This window comes from Tenebrio molitor, chromosome 1 (assembly GCF_963966145.1).
Source record: "Tenebrio molitor chromosome 1, icTenMoli1.1, whole genome shotgun sequence".
NCBI classification, from domain to species: domain Eukaryota; kingdom Metazoa; phylum Arthropoda; class Insecta; order Coleoptera; family Tenebrionidae; genus Tenebrio; species Tenebrio molitor.
In genome coordinates this window covers 20,763,596-20,788,078 of record NC_091046.1, presented here as the reverse complement: position 1 = coordinate 20,788,078, position 24,483 = coordinate 20,763,596, and the positions used below count along the sequence as shown (strand labels likewise).

At 33.4% G+C, this 24,483-nt stretch overlaps 1 protein-coding gene and 1 long non-coding RNA gene across 2 annotated transcripts in view; both read left to right on the top strand.

Annotated features, from left to right (window-relative positions):
- The window catches only part of LOC138141582 (netrin-1-like), a 227,892-nt gene that overhangs the window by 8,159 nt on the left and 195,250 nt on the right, over positions 1-24,483 (top strand). The window lies entirely within an intron of this gene.
- On the top strand, positions 20,674-21,659 carry LOC138141597 (uncharacterized). The gene is made up of 2 exons (XR_011163201.1): positions 20,674-21,155; positions 21,221-21,659. It is a non-coding gene; the product is annotated as an uncharacterized lncRNA (long non-coding RNA).

The window sequence follows — 24,483 nt, the reverse complement described above, 5'->3', positions numbered from 1 at the left end:
AGTTATGACGTCATCGATAGTTTTTTTTAAATGGATAGCCCTTTTAATTGTCTAAACGCCAGTATAAAAATTTTGTTACCTTACATAAGGAAATTTTTCAGAAAAAAAATAATAAAGTTGGAAAATAGTAGTTTATTTAACGAGTTCGTATGTAATTAGGGCATTTTTTGGCATGAGTGGGCCAGTTTAAAACTCGAGTGAAACGAGAGTTTTAAAGGTCAACGAGTGCCAAAAAAGCCCAAATTACACAAGAACGAGTTGAATACAACGTTTTTTTGTTCGACGAGCCCCCCAAAGGCTCCAAATCGCTGAAAATATTTAAAATTAACTTGACATTTCGTTTTGACAAGTTGTCAAATTTATCAAAATCCGTTCACACAGGAGAAAATTCTCAAATTCTGACAGTGTCGAACAAGAAATAAATTTTATAACGAACAAAAACAAGTCAAAAACTGTGTTAGTAAGTACTTAAAATTATGGAATTAAATGTTCGAATTGCCATCCCCCAGCTTGTTGACAAAAAGCAAGTTTATGAAGAGTTTTATCCCGGCACCCAATCAAAAATTTCTATACGTTGTGTTTCTGTTAAATGAGTCATTTTGGAAAACGTTTTGTAAAACAAAAAACACATACGAATGAAATTGACAGTAACATTTGACTGTTTGATTTACCTACTTGGTTTTTTAACTTGTTTTTGTTCGTTATAAAATTTATTTTTTCCAACTTTATTTTTTTTTCTCAAAAATTTCCTTATGTAAGATAACAAAATTTTTCCACTGTCATTTAGACAATTAAAAGGGCTATCAGAATCTACAAAAAAATAGGGGGTTTCCATTTAAAAAAACTATCGATGACGTCATAACTCGAAAACAAATGACTGCTTGGAATTTTCTTTGGGACTAAAACATGTATTTTTATAAACTAAAATTGACCTGTCCAAAGATTTTTTTGAAAAATATTTTGTTTAATTTTTAAGGAATTTATTCCATACTTTTGCCGCTCACTGTAGATTATTGTAGGTTAGGTCATACTTGTCACTAAGTGTGACCGCTTTCCATGCAATGAAATCACCAATAGTAAAAGTTTAGGAAAGTTTTACGTGGAAATTTGCAGAAAGTACATTGGATAGAATTGTAGACTTTACTGATATTATCGAAATTATATTTAAGTGCCTTAAAATTTTAGTGCTTATTCACAATGGACATAAGCTTGACATAAGGCATAGGAAATTCATATACATGCAGTGGATATACTATTAATTTTTACGTAACTTATGAGAAGTGACCTCAGTGAACATTATAGTTGTGTACAAAAAGGCAAGAAGAATCATATTCGAGTTATATGGACACATACATTATTTTCCAGTTGCCCAAATTTACAAATTATTCTTAGGTATCTCTTATGTATTTCTTATGTCTTATGTCCATTGTGAATAAGCACTTTAAGATTGTAACTGCAGGAAAAGAAAATAAATAAGTGTTCGATTTTTTTTTGTGATCCGCTTGATGATAAAATAGTATACATACAGGCTGTTTGATAAAAAACGCCTCAACCCATAACTTTTTTATTTATTATCCGATTTCAATGAACAAAAAAACCAAAGATATTGTTTTTCATGCGCTACGAAGCAGCCATAAAAAATTTTTTTGACGTTATTTTCAGTAGCTAACGATAGTCAACTTTTTTTTTTAATGGACACATGTAGTTTTTTAGGCTCAGTCTGGTAAAGTTTTTTTTTTCTGAATCTAATGATGTATTAAAAGTTATCGTTTGGTCCATAGCTGACTGAAAAAAAAACACCAATTTTTAATTGTGGTTCAGCTTATTATGAAATTTTCAAGTGTGCCGTGAAAAACAATTAGAATACAAATAGCAACAAATGTCAAGTGTGAGTTTGAAAATTTTCAGGTGCAATCTTGAAGAGTTTTATTATTATTTTCTTGGAAAACATGAATAATAATAAAAATTATTTTTTTTTTCTATTAACTTTTTGTTTTTGACTAATTACGATTATTATTACACTCGAACATAAAATAATAGTCAAATGACTGCTATCCTGCATGACTGACAATGTTGTTATTTTATACTTAAATAAAAAAAGTTTAAAAAAGCAGATGAAAATTTCTAAGCTGACGTTTAGATGACATTTATCGTATTTGGATTCCGATTGTTTTTCTCGGTACTCTTAAAAATTTTATAATAGCTGAACCACAAAAAATTGTTTTTTTTTTTTCAGTTAGTTATGAACCAAATGATAACTTTCAATACATCATGAGATTCAGAAAAAAAACCTTACCAGACCAAGCCTAAAAAGCTACATGTGTCCATTAAAAAAAAAAGTTAACTATCGTTAGGTATTGAAGATAACGCAAAAAAAATATGGCTGTTTTGTAATGCTTGAAAAACCATATCTTTGATTTTTTTGTTCATTGAAATCGGGTAATAAATAAAAAAGTTATGGGTTGAGGCGTTTTTCATCAAACAGCCTGTATATCATTCAGAGTAGAAGCTCTTTTTGTGCTTCGCCCAGTTTCGACCTCAACTGCGTTTCGGTCTTCAATCTCTGGGCTTAGCACAAAAAGACACTTCTACTCTTAATGATATAATATACTATTTCACTATGGTAGTCGATAAAATATTTTTTATACAACTGAGATTAAAAATGACTCTTTTAGTTCAAGCTCTCCGGATTAAAAATTGAATTTTATAACGTCGAGTGTTAAAAATATGTTAAAAATATTTTTTTGGTTCGATACTGTCAGAATTTGAGAATTTTCTTCTATGTGAACGGATTTTGATAAATGTCACAACTTTTAGGTAAGGTTTTAAGCGATTTGGGGCCTTTAAGGGGCTCGTCGAACAAATTAACGTTGTATTCAACTCGTTCGTGTGTAAATTGGGCCTTTTTTGGCCCACGCGTGCCAAAAAAGGCCGAATTTACACACAAACTCGTCAAATAAACTACTATTTAACACTACTAGAAAAAACACTTTTAACGCTAGTGGTATTGGTTTATTATTTATTTATAGATAATAATATGTTCACTACAATTAGAAGAACTACTGATATTAATTACTTGTGAAGCAGTTGAAGAATTTCTCATTACCATTGCAATACTCCTAGAACTGCTGCTTGCGTCGTTCTTGATATGTAAACCAGTTTTTATCATCGAAAAATTCTGGTCTAAATCTTGATGATTTCCATACCTTCGACTTTTCCTCAAAAAAGGTCAGAAACACGTTTTCACTGAACTTGCCTTCAACTTTCTTTAATTTGCACGATTCCATGAATCTTTACTGGTGTCGGGAATTTTTGGGTAGCAGATCCAAAGTTGCCCTATTTGCTGCTGCTTCAATGTCTGGAGGAACAGCCCCGGCATCGGCATTAGCGTAGACACCATCATCAATAACTTCACATTCGATTTCCTTACAATCGATATTTGTTGTTGTATCAGTACGAAATTACTAAAAACGCACAAATATCGTTTTTTGAAGTACTTAACTAATAATTTCAATTGTCACTGCATTAGCATGACCACCTACCTACTTCACGACACTTTTAATTTGGTCAAACAATTTAAAATAAGAGTAAAGGTGTTATTTTTATTTTAAAATACTAATTTAAAACTTGGCGATTTTTCAATATGACATGCCATGATTTTAAAATTGGACAGCATTTGTCAAAAAATTTGGTAATTTGTTGGGTTGTCAGCGAATTTCGGTGAATTACTGTCAAAATTATTTACGGAAAAATGAATAGTTACAGTGGTGTTAGTTTGCTGTTAAGTTTAATACCAGACCTATACCTTTTGTTTTAGTACTATTCACAAATTTGTACAAAATTTTGAAAGATGTGCAAATATTTGTGTAGAATGACATTTTTATTGCTAAAAGAAAATATTCAAAAATAATAATTATGCGACAAATTGTTGACCGCACAGAAGAACGTATTTTGGCGATGGTAAATTTTGACTCAACATACAGTTTAAGACAAGATCTCTTGAAGTAGGTTTATGTAAAGGTATTTACAGATTTTTGCTGTTGACGATGAACGTAGGAGTGGATTCTGCCAAATGCACCTTAATTACTGAGAGGTAGTTGGCCAGTTTGAGAAATTACAACAGGTTATTGTTTATTTTAAAACTGGGGTTATTTGAATGTTTATTATAATTTTATCTTTCTTTAGTAGTGTAATTTTTTCAAAGAATTTATAATAAAAACTACTTAAACTATCAATTACTTTTATCTCCCTCCACCACCCGGCGGCACGGCAATTTTGCCCGAGTACATACACTACTATACATATATTACATACTAATTACTATCAAGTAATAGTGCAGTGCTAATCAACATAACTACCGCCTCTACATTTTGATTTTGTTGTGTTTTATTATGTTCTGTGTCAATGTTAAGGAACTTCCTCACGATATGACATGAGTATAATAATATACCTTTTTGAATTTCAACTACCAATGTGTTGAAGGTCCAAAGCGCTTAGTAAAAGAGTGGAAACATGTATTTTACTACTTATTAGTCTTGAAGAATTATACAGACAAACTATGTAGTATCAACAAAAATATGCTTTTAAGGTCTTTGTGGATCTAAAAGGAAATATGTACCAGAAGAAGGGTTGGTTGAAAAAAAGAAGTGATAATGAAGATGTTCAAAGATATTGTTATAACACTAAATTTTATTAACAACAGAACCAGAGCCAATAACAATGTATGCACCTAATAATACACAACAGGTACCAGAGACATGAAGAAAACGGAAATGGTCTCAAGTATCGCCGCAAGACAATTTTAATCGAGTTGATCTTATAAAAAGCCAAGAAAAATTGGCTTCATCCACGAAAAGTTTAACTAAAGCCATTAGTGACTTGGTCGAAGCTATAAAATATGCCGCCGACAAATTGTAAATCAATGTTAACTCATTTTTCATCGTATACCCATTAATAATGTTTATTTGTTTTTTCTTCTTTTCAATTAAACCATCTAAGTGCAAACGCATCTCTTTTCCTTTGTCTTTGAAGAAATAATTATTTTGAGCATTATTTATCATAATTGTTTGCAAAGTTATAATTTCCACCATTTTCTTGTTCATTTATGTGAGGATCAGGACAAGGAACTCGAACATGTAGACACATGTTATGAAGCACTCCGCAACTGTAATAGTAATTAACGTTATAAGTCCGGGAACTCATAGTTTACAGTACGAGTGAAACGTTTAAGGACGAGGCGACGAAGGAGTCGAGTCTTGAAACTCGAAACGAGTACTGTAAAAAGAGTTCACGGACGAATGTCGTTATGTATTTTATTTCATCCTGCCTCAGATTTCGTTTGAAAGAAACATTGAAATTAATTTCAAAATGGTTCCACAAATGGTCCAAATCTAGTCACATTTTTGGAACATGATTATTGATTAGCAACGGCTGTTTGGCAATTGTTTATTTTATTGATTTTGTTGAAATAATTTGGTGCGTCAAAATGATTTCTAAAGCAAATCCTCCAGAAATTGAAAGAAAATCTGCAGTAGCCTGTGCTGAATTAATACCTAGCAAGTCTAGTGAAAGGTATCAAAAACAATTCAGCCATTTTTGTAAATGGAAATCAGAAAATAATGTGAAGAAAATTACGGAAGAGGTCATGCTGGCTGGCCTATTTTTTAGATTTGGTTTAAATGGTTGTATTATTTTATTTGTGAAGTAACGTTTTTAGTATCAGAAAGTAAGTGCATCATCTTCTTTGTGGCCGAAATAGTTAAATTGTTAATTCGTATTTAGATCTAGTTTTGAATAAAACATTTCTTAAACCTGAATAATTGTTATTGCGATTGTTACTTTTGTGTTTCCAATAGCAACACTTAACCGGCGTCCGGCCGTTTTTTGCGTTTTCCCGGATTCAAACTGATGACGCAAAGTATTGAAATTTGACACAGGATGAAATAAATTATTTTGGCTGCTTAATAGTATCAACCTAATATAAAAAGTAATGTAAAGTTTTGTCTTTCAGAGACATCTAAATCTAAGTCGACCAGATAATAATTTATAACACGATGTAAAATTTTAAAGGCACATAAGGAGAAGTGGTTAAAATTTTAATAGTATCAGGACATATTAACAGGGTCGATTAATTTTTTAACATAACATCGTTTTACAGAATACGATTTGCAATTTTAATGGCTGTTATTTTATAACATGATGTTTAAAATTAACATATTACTTACAGAATAGGCCTCAATACCTACCTATAAACTGAATACACAATGTTACCTAATTGCCTATATTCGACTTTGAGAGTGGACACCCGGTACGTATTTAATATTCAAATTAAATTAAAAATCCGTTAATTAGATTAATAAAATAAACGATCTTGATACCGTCAACAAACATGTAGTACGAATGATCAACAAACATCACTTTAGCGCAAACATTTTATTATCTAAAGAGCGATCAAATTAATTTGTAATCGAGTTATCGATGAATCCGAAATCGTATATCGCTACTTGAACTCCACGTTTCAATAGACTTGCTTGAAACGCAGCTTAGATCTCGATATATCAATCGCAAAAGACATACGGATTCAAATCCATGGATGAGTCGATTACAAATTAATTTGATCGCTCGATATTATTTATTATCTATGATGAAATATCTTTTATGTAAGTTCAAGTATTGGGTGATTCAAAATGATTGTGGCCAAGTATGGCAACTATGTAGGAAAATTTATGTGGCAACTGTGTGGATGAGGTAGAGTTGTCATTTGTATGACATTTCATAAGCGTGCATTTGATTTTTTTGATATCATTACACATTGATTTGACAGTTTTCAAAATTGCGCGACTATGAACTGTCAAAGAAATATCACCTCTACCTTAGCCACACAGTTGCCACATAAATTTTCCTACATAGTTGCCATACTTGGCCACAATCATTTTGAATCACCCAATATGTGCCTTACCCCTCGTTTCCAATCACTTATAATTATAAATTATAATTACGAATTATAATTAACAAAGTTTGGTCCATAGTTGTGAATGACGGTGTGCACAATAAAATTATAATTAAAAAATTATACTTAACAAATTGTGCTTCATTTGTGTTTCACTTATAATTATCAAATTCTTGCAAACTCCAAGGTTTTTACGTATAATTAGATAATTTGACCAATCAGATCATTAGCTGTCTTTAACCTCAAATCTCTGAGGTCGGTTTTTTGCCAAATGGACGCATTCGATGAAAAATTGGCGACAATTAGTTTCAATATCCATTACGCTTACCTTAGTAAAATGTCAAAACTAGTGACAGTTGTTTGGCAAATTTTCTCTAGTTTTTCATTGGTCTGTAGTTTTTATTAATTATGATTGTGAACAGCAAAAGTGAAAGTATTTTTTGTAAAGTATAATTTTCTAAGTATAATTTATAATTATAATTTCTTAAGTGATTGGAAACAAAGGGTTACAAAATTGAAATTTATAATTTTGGTGCGAAAAATGAAAATATAGAAAGTGTTAGACATTTTAAAAAGTACGATGTGAAAACAACGTGTATGTGAACGCTATTGGAACTTTTCCTCATTTGCAGTTTTCATTGATAGTTACAGCAGAAAAACTACCTGCTGCACGTTACTTATGATGACTTTATGAGATGCGCCTAAACACGACATGACACTTTTGCAATTGCAACTCTAAAACTGCGCAACAAAAGTACTGTCGCGAGAAAAACATTCTGGTCAATGGCATTTTAAAATTTGGATAGATTTTCACAAATTAAAAAAAATCCCTGCCTGTTTATGCCCATGTCAACAAGTGTCAAAAAAATGAGAAAAAAAATCACAATTAAAGTCATACAACATGATGCTAGTTTATGTTATTTACGACCGTTTTACGATGGAGCATTTTCCATTGTGCCAAAGCATGATTTTGACGACCAATTTTTTTTACTCACCACAGTACTATGGCGGCCAAAAAATTTTAGCCGTCACTATCTTGACATTCACCTTTAGGAACCATAACCCCACTTTCAATTCTTGTCATTTTGACGCGCATATTGTTATTCTGGTAATCAATTTAAACTGCTTAAAGCTCAGATAAAAGCACCTGTTTATTTGGGCTGTTTATTTCGTAAAAATTAAAGGCACCTTCTACTAGAGCCATTAAAATATAAACGTACGTCAATTAATAAAAATGGCAGCTGCGTGGATTGTCATGGCTGAAGAAATTGACCGAAACAGAAGGTAAAAATTGATTAGAGCTCATTTTACGAGTACCTACACTATTTTATAAAATTTTCAGATCTCAATTTCATTTATTTTATCGGAATTTAAGAGACTGGAGTAACCCATTTGAGTTGCCTCACAAACAATTTGTTGAATTCTTTCGCTTAAATAAAGAAGCAGTTCAATTTGTTCTCGAGGAGGTGGTTATGCACTTGGCACCTGGTGTCAGAAGAACAGCAATTCCGAATCATTTATAGCTATTAAGACAACAAGGGTTTTATAGACAATTTAAAAATCGAGATCATAGTTTAAATCAGAGCGACCGCAGGGAGCGAGGATTTAATAGATCGAGATTTTTAAACTATAAAACACGCGTTGTCTTCAAGATTTTTTCTAACACTAACATCTTATCAGAAATTTTAATAAATTCAGAAATTATTCGAGGCGCGTCACAATACACAAAATGCGGAGGTTGCTGTGTGTACTATGGTAATAGTATCAACAAATTTGGAAAAAAACAATTTTCACCGTTGAAATGTGCCAAAACGTTCCAGAAGAAATAAGAAAAAAGGGGCAACTTGTTACCAATGAAGTCTATAGTTCTCCCAGAGCTGCAGCGTTTTTATGGCAGGGTACCATTGTATAAACGTTAACAACACCCACAATAGGTTTAAACCGCAAGTACAACCCCTAATCGTAAATTCGTCCAAGTACTACCCTGTAAACTGACAGGTATAGAACGAAAATGATGATTGACAGGGGTCTGTTTATGTCGCTGATCGGCATTTCAACAGGCGTAATAATTACTATTGCCCTGCCATAAAACCGCTGCAGCTCTGGGAGAACTATAAAAGTGCATACGAAAAGGTGTATGTTTCGTTTCAAGGCCGAAACAATAAAAATCACATCACGGAGGTAACGGAAGATGTCATTTTGGCTTTTCTTGATAAGGGGTAAGTGTGTAGAACTTCATTAAAAGTTAATTCACACTACGGCAAGAATCATTTGAAGAAAATGTAAAGATTGCCAGTTTTCGATGGCCGGGCACTTGCATTGGATGAAATAGCAGAAGTTGAAGAAGAAGATGTTAGGAACAAAAGCACGAAGCTAATGTGGCAGTTCCAATTCAATAATTGTACTTTTCACTTTTGAGATAATTACTGTAAAAATGATGAATAAAATGTTACTTGAATAATATGTGTGAGCGTATTTTATGACTCTATAAGATACGTTGCTATTGACGACGTGTCTTATAGAGAAAAGCGTATTTTATGGGAAACATAAGGTGTGAGCTCAAATGCACCATGGAAACAGTTTAAGATATTAGTGTTAGAAAAAAAATATTTTGTACGTTATATTTTTTGGGTCATGGTAGTTACCAGACTGATGTGGGAGCAAACGCTTTTTTGGGAATGAGTCAAGCGTCAGTAAGCCGATGTACAATGCCGGTATGTCGAGTTATCTTAAGAGTGTTGTTAAATCGGTGGATTAAGTTTTCCACTGATCCGCCAACAATAATGAGAACTAAAAGCCTATTCTGGAATAAATATGGATTTCTCGACGTATTGGGTGCGATTGATTGCACCCATGTTGCACCTCCCGCAGAACATCCAGTATATCCTGCTGCTCCATTTTATAACAGAAAAAGATTTTACAGTCTCAATGTTCAAATTATAACAGACGCATCATTGGATATTATAAATATGAACGCTAGATACACAGGTTCCACATGATTCGGCCAGCGAAAATGAATAATGAACGATTCGTAAAAAGTCAAATGTTCTGTCAAGCTATTACACGATTACCTACTTGATTTTTTTAAAAAAGCGTAGTTCACTCGAGAACAAAGTGCGTAAAACATAACAGTAAGTACTGTCAAAATTATTTTTTTAACATACCTGTTTAAGAATAAGTTACAGAATAACCCCTCGTTTCCAATCACTTATAATTATAAATTATAATTACGAATTACAATTAACAAAGTTTGGTCCATAGTTGTGAACGACGGTGTGCACAATTAAAAATTATACTTAACAAATTGCGCTTCATTTGTGTTTCACTTATAATTATCAAATTCTTGCAAACTCCAAGGTTTTTACGTATAATTAGATAATTTGACCAATCAGATCATTAGCTGTCTTTAACCTCAAATCTCTGAGGTCGGTTTTTTGCCAAATGGACGCATTCGATGAAAAATTGGCGACAATTAGTTTCAATATCCATTACGCTTACATCCGTGGCACTTACTGTAACTATTTACTGGGTATATCTAATTCCACCAAACTAGAACTAGTAAAATGTCAAAACTAGTGACAGTTGTTTGGCAAATTCTCTCTAGTTTTTCATTGGTCTGTAGTTTTTATTAATTATGATTGTGAACAGCAAAAGTGAAAGTATTTTTTGTAAAGTATAATTTTCTAAGTATAATTTATAATTATAATTTCTTAAGTGATTGGAAACAAAGGGTAACTCTAGCTGTTAAAAAAATTAAAGGTACTGTTGAAATTGTAAAATAAACAGCTTGTTAAAAATTAACAGATTAGTTACAGAATAGACCCCATAGTACTTCAATTCTACTCTTAAATATCAAAGGAATTAATTCAGTCTATATTTTCAAATTACCTACTTGCTTTTTTAAACAAGTAAGAAACTTGGTACGAGTATCACTCAACAAACGAGAATTATTGATCAAAGTGAAATGCTCCGAATTACAAAGGTCAGTACTAAACAAAATTTACTAGGCCATCTCAGCTTGGTGAAGTTTTGGAAACAAATTAAAATTATGTACATACAGTCGCGGACAGAAAAAAATAGGAAGTCTTGTCTAACACTAATATCTTTTTCGTGTTCGTTTCCTGGGATAGATAACCGGGAAAGTGGTATATAACTAAATATATAAATCTTCCCGGTTAAATACCTAACTTGACTGTCAAAGATAACCTCAAAATTTACAATAAATTAATGTTTTTTAAAACATTGCGTAAACGAACACGAAAAATGTTATTCAATATTCGTGCGCTGTCATTAGGCTTTGCAGCACTTGGCTGACGCCTCGTGCTTCAAAATTCGGCCTCATACCTGAAAAGAACTCTGACAGCGAACTTATATCGAAAATAACTATTACTGTTTCTATGGTGCATTTGAGCTCACACCTTATGTTTCCCATAAAATACGCTTTTCTCTCTATAAGAGACGTCGTTAATAGCAACGTATCTTATGGAGTCATAAAATACGCTCACACATATAATTCAAGTAATATTTTATTCATCATTTTTACAGTAATTATCACAAAAGTGAAAAGTACAATTATTGAATTGGAACTGCCACATTAGCTTCGTGCTCTTGTTCCTAACATCTTTCTTTAACTTCCGCTGTTTCATCCAATGCAAGTGCCCGATCATCGAAAACTTTTTCATTTTCTTCAAATGATTCTTGCCGTAATGTGAATTAACTTTTAATGAAGTTTTACACACTTTTTTATTGGTCCGGCCTTGAAACGAAACATACAACTTTTCGTATGGACTTTTAGACTTCATTGGTAACAAATTGCCCCTTTTTTCTTATTTCTTCTGGAACGTTTTGGCACATTTCAACGATGAAAATTTTTTTTTCCAAATTTGTTGATATTATTACCATAGTACCCACGGCAACCTTCGCATTTTGTGTATTGTGACGCGCCTCGAATAATTTCTGAATTTATTAAAATTTCTGATAAGATGTTAGTGTTAGAAAAAATCTTGAAGACACACGTGTTTTATACTTTAATGATCTTGTTGTCTTAATAGCTATTAGCGAAAATTGAGTTGAGTAAACAGGGCCTACTTTTGAAGTTTTAGTGATGACACTTAAATAAAATGTCAAAAAATCATAAGATGATCATGGCACGTATTGGTGTAGTTAAAACGAGGATCGTCAATAGAGCTGAGGACGGTGGTCCATAAGAATTGTTGCGCAGCTAAGGGCCAACAGTGACAAGAAAAAACGGAATTAACATGTTAAAAATATGCAACACAAAATACATAATGAACTACAGGGAAAGTCACGAGAGACTTCCGATGAAAATTTCGTTATATGCAACCGAAACTACAACTTCCAATGGTTTCTACCTTCTTCAATTTATAAAAAGTAATACTTAAATTAACGATTGCTGGCGCTTAGTGTCTGTCATGTCAGTTTTCACATTTATATTAACTTTTGCTCATAACCTCAATAAAGAGAGTGCCATGATTAATTTTATTCGCCAAGCTACTTGGATTGCTAACTTATTTCGAATTAAACAAAATCTCAAGTTCTTGGGGTTTCTTGTACTATTGGGGACAAAATACTCTGGTCGTCATTTTTCTGTCACTTCAAAACAAATTAATGTAAACCAAGCATTAACGTCAAGTCAATAGTGATGACAATTTCAAATTATTGACTTTTCTCTTGTCAAAAATATGGCACCATCGACCATTCAAAAATTTAGAATAATTCATCTACCCTACCTTAATTCTGGGGGATTGGACATGGGCCAAATTGCCTTGTGGAAACCTTTTCAATTTTTCCTCCTTGGAATATCTCCTTCAGTTGTGCATTTTTCGGTATTTAACATTTTGCAATGACGAGTTTGACAGTGACAGTGGTTGACAGTGGTAAAAAATAAGGTTAACCGTCCTAATGCTTGCTTTACAACTTTATGTCAGTCAACTGACTTTGACGACCAAAGTAATTTGTCCCCAATAGTATTTTGGGTAAGGTTCTCGATGACAAATAAGGTAGCGACAACTCATTGTTCATTTTTGAGACTCCAAATTAAAAGAGAGGACATTATCGACAAATGCCGTGAGTGTGACAAAGACAGAATTATACACAATTTTAAGGGATGTTTGTATCGTGTCAAACAGATTAACTTATTTATTTATTTATTTTTTTATTGTAGCCTTTCCCCTTTCACGGTACTGATCTATCAGGTACCTTGCGGTCGGCTTGTTTTTTTTCCTCTCTTTTTTCCCTTATGTGCGGCGGGGCTCCAGGGTACTTTCCCCGGCCACCCACGCCCACCCTCTCTTCTTCTTTTTCCTTTCTGGGCAACACAATACGAAATACAACACAAACATCCATGGGATTTGAACCCTGCTGACCTCGCGGTGGTGTCGGAAGAGTGTCGCTCTTCCTTCCACCACCCTACCGTCAGCTCCTGAAAGACATACACACACATCCATGGCCCGGCGGAGGTTCCTTCCTTGGAAAAAATCCTCCCCCTTCGGTGAGATTCGAACCCACTAGCGCCGGGACCGCGACCTGGGAGCACTGTCTCCGACAGCCATGCAGCCACCGAGCTACCCACTTATTTTATTATAGACTCTAAATTAAGTGAGATGGAAATATTGGCGCAACCGTTGTCGTTACCTTTTATAATCGAGAACCTTAATTTTGGGTTGCATACAACGACATTTTCATCGGAAGTCTCTCGTGAATAACGCTGTATAAATATTTTAATAGTAACCATAAAAAGAGTAAAATTTCAAGCAGACTTACATTAGCGAAGAAACATTGTCCTACTTTTTTCTCTTCGCGACTATACATATATCAGCATTTGCGTAAAAATCAATAATAATTGAAATCAATAAATAAGTAAAATGTTGAACTAAAAATGAATTTAAAAAATGTATTTTTTCTACTTTGGTATCGTAAGTGAGTCTTTGTGAAAGTAAAAGTAGTGTCACAAAGGAACTTTTTGTGAAACTGTTTTTTTTTAATACGTATTACGTTGGTATTGCTGTAATAGCCTAATAGCACGCTGACCGGCGTCCGGCATCTCTAGCAACCTCCTTAACAATTAAAACATTTGACATTAAATTTCACAAAAATGCCACCATTACTTAAGCCACACAAAAATTCCTAGATTATTTAATAACTAGATTTTTGAGTTTTTATCAAATCATTGCGACTAAAGTAGAAAATACTCGTAGTAATTTATTATACGAGTTTTATAATCATTATCATTTTGTCGCAAGCGATTTTTAGAGCACGACGAGCGCAGCGAGGAATGCTATGAAGCAAACAAGTGCGACGAGTGTAATACCACATTTTTTATATTTTGCCCCTATTTTAAATTTTAAAATAAGAAAAAGTTCAAAACATAATGCTAGGAAAATTAATTTGGCAGATATAAAGGGTTGGTAACACTGGTAACTAGACGAACAATTAAGTTTTGAATTTAAAGTGTCGTGAAGTGCAGTGATCACCTAGCAACTACTCATTGTGAGTCACTGCTAACATTAAAAATTTAAGTAAATGTTCCTGAAACCGGTATCGAAAAGAACTCCTTTTCGAAACCCGTTTGAGTGTTATACTGACTGTGTTAAAGGTGCAAAATAGAAAAAATAATATATTACACTCGTTTTATAAGACGCACTGTGATACTCTGCGTTCGTCGTGCCCCAACCAACTCGTGTCACAATCAAGCGTCTTATAAAACTCGTATAATAATAGACGATAATAACAATTGTGTAACAAAAAATATGAAGAAAGTAAAATATTGGGTGATTGAAAATGATTGTGGATAAGTACATATGGCATCTATGTACAAAAATTTATGTGGCAACTATGTCGCACAATTTTGAAAATTGTCAAGTCAATGTGCGATCGTATCATAGATAATGGTATACAAAAATCAAATGCACGCTTACGAAATGTCATACAAATGTCAACTCTACCCTACCCACATAGTTGCCATACTATCTATAATCATTTTGAATCACCCAGTACAATAATAATATACAGTATGTCCCCGGATTGAGTTTACAAGAGGGAAAAAAAATTTATTTTTGATTTTACGCAAAAACTTCAAAGGAATAACATTTTTTGCTTCATCTGAAAACCCCATTTTTGTTATTAAAAAGTATTTTTCAACACAGAGGAAGACTTAACATTAAAATCAAAGAAAATGCAGAAAAAATATTTACCTTTTTTTTTGAAAAAATCAAATGATAATTGAATATAAAACTATTCTATTAAGTATGCGCCGTTTTCTGTACATCATTCAACCCTGTATCGAAGTTTAAGCTTCTGAACACCCATGCCTGATACATAACTGTTGGGAAATTTTTCATTAAATTTTGTAATTATGTGACAAAAATCGGTCCAACATTGGATTAAATAAATTCTTTGTTCTAAAGACAACATTTTGCAACAGTAATAAGTTGTTTGTCAAAAAACCAGGCCAATTGTAATAAAAAGTCCAAATTTGAACAAAACATGTTAATTTAACAATACAGTGTCTCAATACTGAGATTTTAATAACGGAAATGGGGGTTTCAGATGAAGCAAAAAATGTTATTCCTCTGAAGTGTTTACGTAAAATCAAAAATAAAATTTTTTTTCCTCTTGTAAACTCAATCCGGGGACATACTGTATAATAAAAATCGTACATTTTCCCAAAGAAATTATGCAACAACAAAAAACATATACTGTTCACACAAACGGTAAAGAATGTGACTTTTTACCAAGCACATGCATATGCATAGTGTTCGTGTGTGTTTTGCGTGTGAAAGTTTTCGAAACGTTTTCGGCCTTGCCTAAAATTTTGAACACTCGTAGAACACTTGCATCTTTGATAGGGTTTCCTCCTCACACTGTAGGCGAAGTCTATAAGAATTTCAACGGGTCTAACACTTCCATTGCAAATAAAAGCTAATAATAAGGGGTTGCCCAACAAAACTGTGAAAAGTTGTCCAATTATCGTTGAAAACAGTAAACAAAAACGAATAAAATTGATTCTCTTACTCGTAGGTCCGGTTTCTGGAAACAATTTTGTTGGCCCAGCTAGTTAACTCTCCGATAAATACAATGTGATTGGTTACATTCTAGCGTTTCTATAGCAACACTTGATTTAACCAGACAGTTAGTTTAAGAAACCGAGCATTAGTGACCAATTTTTTTGCCTTCAGGAGCAAAATTCCGTGTTAAATTTGAATTTTCCTCGTAAATATCAAATATGATAGTCACAAAAGCAAAGTTTGTGAAAAGTAATGGACATTTTCAATAATTTTAAGACATAAATACTTAGAAAATAAGGTTATTATTTAGGAACAAAAATTGTGTTACATAGTGTAATGATATGATTTTCAATATTTTCAGTAGTAATACAGTGTGGTGATAAAGTAAGGAACAAAATTTATAATTGCGTTATTTAATTAGCAAGCAAAATATACTACGTGACCCTTTTATTGATCTTGATTCTCTTGTTGTCATCCTACGACGTCCGGTGCCCCTAGCCCTGTGTTGACGGCCTTCTGGAGTCCATCCCTGACAACATCTTAAAATGGTGCCTACAGATCTGCCAATTCTCCTGGCAATCTCTAAAATTCGCCCTTTTTCAAAGTCATTAACCTGAGGAATCTGACCAAGTGTATGCACTCGCGGCATTTCTCGCCTTACAAAAACACTTTTCCAACAAGTTTTCTAAAATTAAAAAGTCAAAATTTTCAATGTAAACAAAATTTCCTTACACTTGCAATAACCGAACCAGCAGCACAAAAGGCAGAATACTGCATAGATAGGGCTGCAAATTTAATCATTCCTTATCCCAAAACACATTTGCCCGCAAAAACTTATTGAAATAAAACTATAAGTACTGGGTGTTCACCTTTCTTTGTCACGTAGTATATAATTAATCAAGTTAAGTACATATGTGCTTATTCACAATGGACATAAGACATAAGAAATACATAAGGGAAACCTAAGAATAATTTGTAAATTTGGGCAATTGGAAAATAATTTACCTGTCCATATAACTGGAATATGATTCTCCATGCCTTTTTGTACACAACAATAATGTTTACTGCGGTCACTTCTCATAAGTTACGTAAAAATTAACAGTATATACACTGCATGTATCATGAATTTCTTATGCCTTATGTCAAGCTTATGTCCATTGTGAACAAGCACTAACACTGCTCGCCTACGGCTCGGTTTATAATCTTTGCCTGCGGTCTGCAAGAAAGCACTTTCTTACCTTGGTTTGAAATATACTATTACATGATAACCAATCTGGACGTTCAGACTGGCACGAATTTTTCTGCTTGGACGGCCATTTTAACAGCGTTTTTATTTGCAGCGGATGTTCATTCGCGATGAGACGCGCTTTTCTTTGGTTTCCCGATGGTAGCAAGAGACAACATAAATAAAACGGAGACACTTATTGAAATTATTCGAAATTATCCTATATTATACGACCTGTCACATGAACATCTTGTGCGATTTATTTCCCTACGGTGCGGTGTGAAGTATCCTCTGGATTCCGTCACGAATTTCGCTGCGAATCCGCGAGGGAAAATTCGCGTTGATATGGGCCATCCGATAATTGATTATGGTATTACTCGTATTGTGTATTTGTTGGTTTGCATATTAGAGTCTAGAGGATCGATCACCATCTCTTTTGAGGTAGATCCTTTTAAGATTTTCTTGAGTTATATATAGGTAATAATCCGAAGGGACCAAGTCAGGAGAATATGCTGGCCATTTTAAAACCGATTCCATTAAATTTTTAATAAATAGACATCGTATTGCAAAAAAAACCCTCACCTTTAGGGTGTTTTGCAGGAAGTGTTTCTACAACTTTGATTCGAAGTTTTGTTAACAAAGAACAGTAATAATCTCTCGTCATCGATTTTCCTTGGTAGAGGTAACCAGTGAAAATTACCTCTTCTTTATTTTAGAAAACGGAAGGGAAGATTTTCCCCGCAGACCTGCACGGGAAGCGTTTTGGGAAGAGAACTATCATGTTTCCACTCTTTTGACATTTATTAAGTCTCTGGCTCATAATGAAGAACACCAATTTTATCCATTGTACTATACGGACCGTATAGACCAACCATCGATCTGAATATTATCCTCTTCATTCGTTATTGATCAGCATTTAGGCATTTTGCTGAGTATTCACCTCATAAAAATTTGGCCAATGAAAATGCTCTATTTTTTAAAATTGGAATTATACGATAATTTTTCACGGCAACAAATTATCAATAATTTTTTGACAATATCAGTTAAATCAGATAAGTATTTTTTATTATACCTGAATCATAATCCCTATTTTTGACACTAAAATGCGTGCGAAAAAGGGCCTTTAAAAACGAAATCTTTAAGGTTTGCTTAGGTAACAACAAATTCACCTGCATTTTGAACAATGATGAATAGACATTTATACACAATTTATGATAGCAACGAAACAACAACAATTGACCATTTTTATATCAACGATTAATGACACAGATTACTTCGGAAAAGGTATTTCAATTTACTTTTTTTATTATAATTTTCAGATTGTAGTGCAGGTCTAATAAAAAATAGCGTATGATACACGTATATAAGCGCCTTTAAAGCATTTGCGAAGTTAAAAATGCATTTCGCTACGCGTCATGCTTTTAAACTCGTCGCGCGTGCTTTAAAGGCTTCCTTATAAACTTGTATCATAATATGTATACTATTATAGCATTGATTTGAAGAAAACACATTATTAAAAATTAATTATTATATCATCTTGATCATAATTTTAATTTGGCCTAAATTTAAGTTGGGTAAATGAATTGCCCCGTGATTGAGAGATTCCAGATAATTTTGTTAGTGACCCACTCGTATCTGCTGTTAAATTCCCTCCTGCTACGCAGTCGGAAATTTATACAACCAGCAAACACTCGTGATCACCAACACAAAATTATCGGGAATTGCTCAATCACTAGGGCAATTATAACTGATAATTTTCTCACACCCAAATTATTGTTAACGATATGAAAAACGCCTTCATATGAGATGTTCAAAGTATCTGAAATTCGTCTTTCCAAAATCATGTCATGGACAACATAGACATTTTCTGTTGTTGATTCAGAAATCGATCTTCCAGTTCTCTGCCGCGTCTTAATGCTTTTTACTCCTCTTAAACGCCACAATTCAGTTTTTTATTGTAAAATAAGAAGGATATTGATCTTTAGAAATAGGTATTTGATCATTGAACGACACTCAGTTTTGTCAAAATTTAAATTATATCCGACATGACTTAAAAAAAATTAATCATTCAAAAATGACTGGACCTTTTAACATCAAACTTTGCACATCTGCTTATCAATGTTTATAATTAATTACCATGTTAATGACATTTGATTTTGTTTATTAGAATTGACAAGGCTATTTATTTATCAATACCTCCTCGTATATCGAAAAGAACTAAGCGGTAGATTGACGAAACTCAGGTAATTTCCAAATCGTTAACGAAACGTCAAATACAATGCTTCAACAATATCAGTTGTCATGGTTTTGAATTTGCAATGTCTTTTCGAGCCTTACCGGGTTTCGTGCATGACCCCTTTAGAATAGTTATTTAGGTTATAAGTCCGGTAGGTTACTTGTAACAGTACGAGTTAGACAATGGGCAGTATTAATAAAAGGTAGCAAATGCTTTTGCTAGCTATTTTATAAGCAATTGCTTTAAGTGATATTAATAAAAGTGTAGTAAATGCTAGTGAAACCTGACTAGCAAATGCTTTTGCTCATTTTAGAAAGCACTATTAATAAAGTTTAGCATTTACTTGAAATAGTAAGCAATTGCTAGGATAAATGACATTCTCCTTCGTGTCGTACTAGTAGTTATAAATCGGCTGTTAAAGCACCATAAAAGTACGTTTCAAGTGCCAAGAAACCGTAAATTTTACAAAGAAAGGAAAGACAATACCATTACAAGAGAAGATGATGTAAAATTGTTTCATTTCCGAAATAAAAGTGTTCAGTGGATTGCTGATTTTCTTGGGAATGACGATGAAGAAACGCGTGGTGGTGCTTTATCTTCGGTGATGAAAATAAAAATATTGTTGCGATATGTGGCTGATCCAGGTATAAAAAAAATTATTCATAGAGTAATAAATCTCTATGATTGCAGATTGGGGTAGCTGAACTTATGGAAGTAAGTCAACCAATTGTATCAAATGTTGTAAAATTTGTCACGGGAAAAATTATAGACAAGGCACCACTTTGGATACATTTTCCTGGCGCTTTGCGTTGAACGGCAAGCAATTACTTGTCAAGCCACTAGCATATGCTTTCGTGTCAAGAGGATTTCTTTATTAATACCAAAACAAGCAATTGCTAGAAGCAAAAGCTTTTACTTTAAAGCAAATGCTAATGCTAAGTAGCAAATGCTTGGAAACATTTGCTTATTTTTATTAATATCACCCATTATGGACGAGACGACGTTAGGAGCCGAGTCAAGAATGTCTAAACGTAGGTACTCGTAAGTACTACCGGAAGTGTATCGTAATGTACCGGGATATCAAAAATTATCTTAGTCAAAGGTGGTCATGGATTTTCAAATAATTGTCGAAACTTTGTGTGAAATAATAATTTTTTGAATGACAAAATCAATTTTCGGCCTCCCAATCTGGGAAATATAGCGTTACCTTACATATTAGGTCAAGGGAGGTGCGATTTCCCGTACAATGTCAAAAATTTCTAGTGGAATGTGGGAAAAATCTGGTGGAGTACGGGAAAAATGTGCGGACACCGTTGATTTATTCTTTTCACAGTTAATTTAAAATTAAAGTGTCCATACGTTACTTTAATTTGGTGTAAAAAAACACGTTTCCCTGAATAATTTTTCCGATAAATGTGTTTGTTTAATTTATATCGATCGAAAAAGAAAATAATCGTAACAGGGAAAATGCAACCTATTGGGTTGGCAGCTGTACATGTCAAAAAGTTTGACAATTGTCAGGTATTTCATAAATATCTGCAAAATTGCACAATAAAACTAAACCACAGAAGTTGATATATGGTTTTGTGTACCTACTTTATCCAGTACTAGCTCTTAGTGCTAAAGTGCAACTGGAAAATAAAAATTTACAAAACATTCTAACCCCAAAATCTTGTATTCACCTGAAGAAAGATGATTCGTTTTCACCAGGAAGTAGTGGTTAAGTACAAGACATTTTAATAATTTGCAACATTATTAACATAATTTATTTTGCAAAATTACAGTTGTAAACATTATTGTTACAATTCTCCCCTTTAGAGAACAATGCAGAAACAATTTGGTAACTGTCAGCTTTATTACTTCTGGGTTGAATGTCATAATGTTGTACTGGTGCTTCTCTTACGGTACTGGTGATGGAATTGTCTGCTGGTACATAGTTATATTGGAAGCAAGTGCTAAAAATTCAAGTAGATTAAAGCACTGTATCGAAGTTTGTGACACAACTCACCATTGTTTGAGCTGTAGCTGCAACACAGTACATTTTGTTTTTGATGTTGAAGGAAGGTCATCAGTCATCACGAATCATTTTAGGAACTTCAATCTTGTGTCCATAGGGCAATCAAGGTTCAAATATTTGTCAATTTTATTAATACCAATTTAACCTGACTTCCATATATTTCTTCACAGTTTCAACCCAGTTTGGATTGGTAATGGCAAATGATCTACAAATATTGGTTTTTGTGTCAGTTATCAATATAATATCTTCTCTTGACATTTTACATTTTCAGAGTATATAACTCCTTTCGGAGACAGGCACCACAAACACCTATTAATAAAACTGTCTGTAATAAAATATGGTTTATTAAAAATTTGTGATTTAAAGAATAGTTATTACATACTTTCGTGAGAAGAAATTGTCCTATGTAACGTTGTTTCGATTTTTGTGGTAATAATTCAGAATTTAGTCCTGCCAGTAGTTGTACTGCCTCTGGTGTCACATTTAACTCACTCTATATTATATACTAGACATTTTTTTCACTCGATTAATACACCAAAATCAAATTTTGAAGCACGACCGTGAAAATTTAGCCGGCAAATAATTTGTTAGGAAAAAAACAAAAGAGCGGTCACGGTCGTCAAGGAATTGATTCCACAGCATTCGATTCTTTATTGACGATGTCAAATTCTACAATAAAATTAGCCTTGATTTTTAAAAGATTTAATATTTTGGTCAGCCGAAAAGTCTAATACAAATGTCGAACGGGACGTATTGTCCGGCCCTCCAACTAATCAGGCACTCGGCTGCGCCATCGTGCGAAACCAGTTGTCGTGCCGGAAAATTCACATCCCGTACTCTAATGTATTTACATTAGAGTACGGGATGTGAATTTTCCTATTTCGAGAGCACTTCCCACACTTTGCAGTTATGCCGAAGGATGCATGCCTTACAAATTGTGTTGGTGTGTTTTGAGAAACTGGCAATGTGACTCATAAAAAAGATGCCGGTAGGGGCCAATCGTTCGTATCGAAGAAATCGTCACACTAAATAAATTAGAGAGTTTTCGCAGTTACGTTTTTCAGATAACCTGTATACGCTAACGGCGGTGTTGCTAGGCAATAGCGTAACCGATTCATTAAAGCTATTACGATAATTGCTCGCGAATAGCGTACCGGTTATTTTAATGGAACATAACGCGAAAACTCTCTATTGAGACGGACGTTTTCCAATCATAACCACCTTTGACTAAGATAATTTTTGATATCCCGGTATTTTATTTCATACTGGAAGTCTGTTCTCTATCATAATTTTATTTCAAAAATTAAAAAATCACATTATACAGGGCTATTCACGAGAGGGGTATTTCTGAATTTTTATTTTGCTGCAACCAACAATACCAATGGCAGTAACTACTAAATCAAATGTGTTATTTCTTTTAAATTAGAAATCAAAGTAAAGTTGGATAGATTTGCGAGAAATGTCAGATTAGCAGATAACCTGTATTTAATCAAAATTCAACAAATAAATAAACAAATTAAGTTAATGTAAAAGGCGTTGGAAGTGTCTACCATCGGCTTCTAAGCATCCGCAGCGGCGACAGAATTCTTTCCACACTCCATAAATGGGGAGCATGTTGGTCTTTTCGTCGTTATTGTAAAAACAAATTTTTCGAATTCACAAAGATTTTTTGCTTTAACGTCTAAGAGACAGGACTAAGAGCCATCGTGGATTCAGTTATAATTATTTTTAAAATTTGAAATCAAGATATTGTTGCAATGTGTATAATGGATTGCGGCAAAAAGAAGTTCAGAAATACCCCTCTCGTGAATAACCCTGTATCTTGTGAAAGTAGCATCACCTTTTTTCCTGTGGCCACGGCCGTTGCCATTGTTTTTTACGTTGAATATTTTTTGACTTTTTCATTTTTCAATATCAGATTTGATTTATAAAAATAAAACAGTCCGGTAGGTGTTGTTTAGCGACACTTTCCGGCTCTTCCGGCTGTTATAATACAGGGTCATTATAAATGATTGTTTCACCGCAGTTGGCGTTGAAAACACACAAATTTTGGATATGCCGCCTGCCTGGTAATGTTAGACAAATTAGTAGACACATTTCCACTACCGCCAGTAGCGCCACCTTTCGGCGATACTAGTCTTGCTGATGTTATGAGGCTTGCGGCACATTCCACTATGTCACCAACGCTTGCGATGGGACAATTATTTATAATTTATTTATAATGACCCTGTATAACTCACCTACGGGACTCAATTGATAATGTAATCGAACATCTACGGGACAGTATAAAATAAAATATATTATTTTAGAGTCTGAAAGCAAACAAAAAGCCACTCGTATGTGGAAACAACCATCTATCTCGTGCTGAATCTTTTTATCAATATTTATCAACAGGATTCATTACCCACAGCCCGTTGAATAATAATTTCAAAATTCACTGCAAATATCGTAGCAACTAGTTTATGAAGTCCAATCTCAAATTTTAATGCAATGGTATCAAGTATACAAAGTAATAATTTTAAAACGTCAGTTTCAGTTTGTCCAATAATGAAACTTATTTATCAATTTCTCTTCATAGTCGCCTGCGGCTCGTGACACAAAATCATCCTCACGAGTAATACCCATCATTATCCGCTCATTGAATACTATATGTACTATGTATTTATAAACTTCAGTAGAAAAAGTCATGTGTGCAATACGTGGGAAATCCCTTTTTCTGAGATCGGCTATCGCCTCGATGAAAAATCCCATGCTTAATACGGAAAAATATTCCTAAATTATTGCATAAATATAGATTAAACAGACTGTAAATAGACAAATATTAATATTAGTTCAAAATTAACAGATTAATGATCTTCAAGTAGTGCCTACGTATCTTTTTCAGAAATATTTGTGGATGTACCAAAGGAAGTTTAACATTGCAATCCATATAATACGTCAAGGAACACGTAGAGCTATATAACTTTTGTAACTAGAATGTTGTGTGGGCTTACAAATTGCACGCTTTACATCTGCTGTTACATTATAATT